At 36.3% G+C, this 4,133-nt stretch overlaps 1 long non-coding RNA gene across 1 annotated transcript; it reads left to right on the top strand.

The window, feature by feature from the left end:
• The first annotated feature begins 392 nt into the window (after positions 1-392).
• On the top strand, positions 393-2,080 carry LOC131324537 (uncharacterized). Its single transcript, XR_009199378.1, has 2 exons — positions 393-625; positions 1,903-2,080. It is a non-coding gene; the product is annotated as an uncharacterized LOC131324537 (long non-coding RNA).
• The last annotated feature ends 2,053 nt before the right edge of the window (positions 2,081-4,133 follow it).

The raw sequence follows: 4,133 nt of genomic DNA, 5'->3' as shown, positions 1-4,133 counted from the left end.
CTAGGCCGTAACTGTAGAGACCCGTGTCTAAATTTAAATTTATTTTATTGATGTTGGTACGTGGAATTATATTTAGATAATTTTATGAGCAATGGATTTCTTTATATTTACGTATGTTGGTTGTGCGGGCCCGAGTCCGTGGGCCATAGGGCGAGAGTGTAAGGGGACTCATGTAGGATAGCTTTTAAAATTAGTTAAGATTTATTTTTATAGCACATAGAGTTATAATTAGGATTGTGGTTAAGTAGAAGGACTTAAGAGAGAGTGCTAGTAAGTAGAGGGGGGTTAGGATAATATGTTTACTTATACACTTAACCGGTTCAAGAGAGAGAGAGAGCCGATCTTTTTCTTTTCTTTTCTTCTTCCTAAGTTTTCTCTCCCCCCTCTCTCTCTCTCTCTCTCTCTCTCTCTCTCCCTCTCTCTCTCTTAAACTCTCTTCAAACCCTCATGCTTCAACACCAAAAATCAAAGGTCAAGGCTCGTGAATCTCACAAAAAGGTAAGAAGAAAACGTGATTTACGGACAGAGGGCTACACAGCGATTCAAACGAAATCTCAATCGGCCAACTTTGGTGTTCCTAGCATTTCGGGATTTCAACATTTTGGAGGTTTCTCTCTCTTTTGAGGTAGGATTTATGCTAAGTGATTAAATATGAGTGCGTGTATATGCCTTGGTGTGCACTTAATTTGAGCTTTGGTTAGAGTTAATCAATTGATAGAGTAAGCCCTAGTTTATGTATTTGGATATATTCACTATACACAAGGTTAGGTCAGAGATTGGTAATGTTATTCAAGGCTATGATCGGAATTATACTAGTTTTCGTATTTTTGATCTTGATTGGTATGGGGTTTTCTTTTAAAGTGGAAATTCATGCATTTTAAGAGGTGCTTGAACATGAGCTAGTTATGGACACGCACACCATGTGTTTGATGAAAAGATAGTAATTTAAATGGGCAATTTTTGTTTTATAACAGGTGGATTATTTTTACCCTATGCAATTAGTAGGTTGAGGAAAGGGACTTGTCGATATATGATTTTGTATACTGGTTGCATAAATGTGAGTTGTTTTGAATAATTTTTGTGCTTGTGGAGACTAGATTGAGTATATTTTACATTAGTTGAAGTTGATGGATTTGGGTGAGTATTTGAGGAATTTTAGTTGATTTGGGCTTTAAGGACAAGTATTTGAGATATTTTGGAATATGATAGTTTTGCGATTTTGAGGAAGGTCACCGAGAAAACTTGGGTCAATTGTGACACCGTCATTGAAAGTCTATAAACCTATTTGGGTCAATTGTGATGCCGTCGGTCAATTGTGACGACGTCGGTCGAAGTCCGTAAATCTACTCAGGTCAATTGTGACGCCGTCGGTGAAAGTCCGTAAAACCGCGCGGGGTAGGTTGCTTCGTCCTTTGGGTTAGTAGCCCGTAAAGTGCATGTGCTAGAGACGTTTAGCACAGTTGTCGGTTGGTTGTATCGGTGAGCAACTCATATAATTTTATGATTCGGTGTTGAGTGAATTGATATTTGAGTTGGTTGGCTATTATATTTTGGACTTTGTTATTTTCCGTATTGAATTTTATGGGTTATTTTCTCTATTCGGGATTTGATTTGATTTGGTGGCCTAATAGCATTCTTTAGATTATTAAGGGAAAAAAAAAAGGAATGGAAACAGTTAACATTATGCATGGATTATTTTCGCTTATTTGTACTTGACATTGTATTGGGAGATTTAATAACTTCATTTAGAACATCGGACGAAAGGAAGCATGGAAAACTTTTCAATATTTATATATAAAAAGAGTATATTTTGTGTATCAAGCTTTGCATGTTCATGTCTTTTCATTTAGCGTATTTCCTGCACGAGTTGTGGCTCATGTTGTTGCAACCCATATTTTTCAGGTTTCGAGATGGATCCGAAGGCTTAATAATCATGGATATGTTCTAGTTCTTTTTTTTTAGAACTTAATTGGATACTTGTACATATTTGTTTGTAAAGAGGCATGAGGCATGTAAACTTTAATTTTATTTTGGGAATGTAAAATTGTAGATTGAGAGAATGGGGCCTGGAAGTGCGTAATATATAGGGTATTTTGAAGTTTATTTGTAATAAAAAGGGAAAATGACGGCTACGGACGTGTTTTGATAATTAATACCCGCCAAGGACATTTTCAGCATTAACAAATGTTCTTAGCTTGTCCTTAGCGAGTATTAATTATCAAAACACGTCTTGGGTTGTCATTTTCCCTAATAAAAAGCGGGTCGTGACAGTAACATCCTTTCCCCCTTAAAATAAATTTTGTCCTCGAAATTGCATACTAACCTCATTCATACAAATGTGGGAACTTCTAGCGCATCTCCTCATCACGCTCCCATGTAGCTTCTTCAACCGCAAGATTGCGCCACAATACTTTGACCAAAAGAATCCTTTTGTTGTGAAACACCTTCTCCTTCGTATCAAGAATCTCCACGGGCTGCTCATCATAGGTTAAATTTTCTCAAACATGAAGTGGCTCGTAATCGACAACTTGGAATGGTCTACTATGCACATACCTCTTTAACATCGACACAGGAAAAATATTATGAACATTAGCCAAATTAGTCGGTAAAGCCAAACGATTTCGAAAACCTCAAACGGCCCAATATAGTGAGAACTCAACTTCCTTTCTTTTCTTTTCTTTTTTCAAATCAATTAACTCTTTCCCATGGGGACTTAAGAAAACACCGAACCATAGCTTTTATCACAAACTCCAAATCCCTCCTAAGATTATCTGCATAACTTTTTTGTATACTCCGATTAGTTACAAACCTTTCCCAAATAGTGTTTTTTTTTATTCGCATCCTCCACCAAGTCAGGTCCAAAAAGTCACCTTTCTCCAACCTCATGCCAGATAGGGGATCTACACTTTTGTCCATACAAAGCCTCATATGGAGTAACTCCCAAAATAAAATGATAACTATTATTGTAAGCAAATTCCTTCAACGACAATTGATCATCCCAATTCCTCTCCACTCTAAGGTACATGCTCTCAATAAATCCTCCAAAGTCTGTATAGTGCTCTCACTCTGACCATCAGGTTGCGGGTGGTAAGCAGAGCTAAAAAGTAAAGGAGTACCCATCATTGCCTGTAAGGCACCCCAAAACTTAGATACAAAACAGGGATCACAATCTGACACAATTGATTCAAGTGCACCAGGGAGTCTAACAATCTCCCTAAAATACAACTGCACCAACGATCCAACTTATACATCATGTTAATAGCAATAAAATGTACTGACTTAATGAGCCAATCAACTACAAATTGCAAACTCGACTTTCATGTAAGAGTTATAATCTCTTAGCAATTCCATATCACTCACATCAAGATCAAAGAAATGTATGCAATTGTTTGAAACTCCGAAAAGAATCATGTCTCCATAAGATTGAACATCTCGAATATCCAATAACTCCAAAAATTTGCCAACCATTCAATAGTTACTGCCTCATTATGTCCAACATTACTACATCCAAGTGCATCTAATCTTGTTCCAAGTGGACCACTCGTACGTAAAATCCGGCATCAATAGAGCAATTCAAACAAAAGGATTATTCTAACCAATGTCATCATGTCTTCTAAAACTACAAAATCTCAATGGTTCATCTCATTAACCTCTTCATTACACACCAACATAGTTTTCAAAAGGCAATCAAAGCATAGCACAAAACTGTAACGACTCGGAATTTTAATAAATAAAAATTCTCGTTTATTATTTGAAATTCTTTTTAAATACTTAATAATTGCTTTAAATATTTCCTTTTAATTTCTATAATCCGTCATAATTAGATTTTAGTCCTTTAAAATTCATTTCTTGATTAAAAGCCCTACTTGGCTAGTAAAGTTAGCTTCCAACCGATTAGTTGGAGGAACCGGACCACCGATCCACCTAGTTACATTACCCTAACCCTAATTGGACCTTTTTGACCATCTTTGAGCCTTATAAACTCCTCAAAACCCTATTGAACCATTAGACCATAGAGGTAATCATTATTACCCCATGACTAGTCATTTCAAACCCTAATTATATCCAAAATCCCTTTGACCTTTGTACAATAAATGTTAGGGGAAATATTGTCCATTGGACAATAAATATTA

Source organism: Rhododendron vialii, chromosome 1a (genome assembly GCF_030253575.1).
Source record: "Rhododendron vialii isolate Sample 1 chromosome 1a, ASM3025357v1".
NCBI lineage: Eukaryota > Viridiplantae > Streptophyta > Magnoliopsida > Ericales > Ericaceae > Rhododendron > Rhododendron vialii.
The sequence above is the reverse complement of the archived record's forward strand: the minus strand, read 5'-3'. Positions and strand labels throughout refer to the sequence as shown.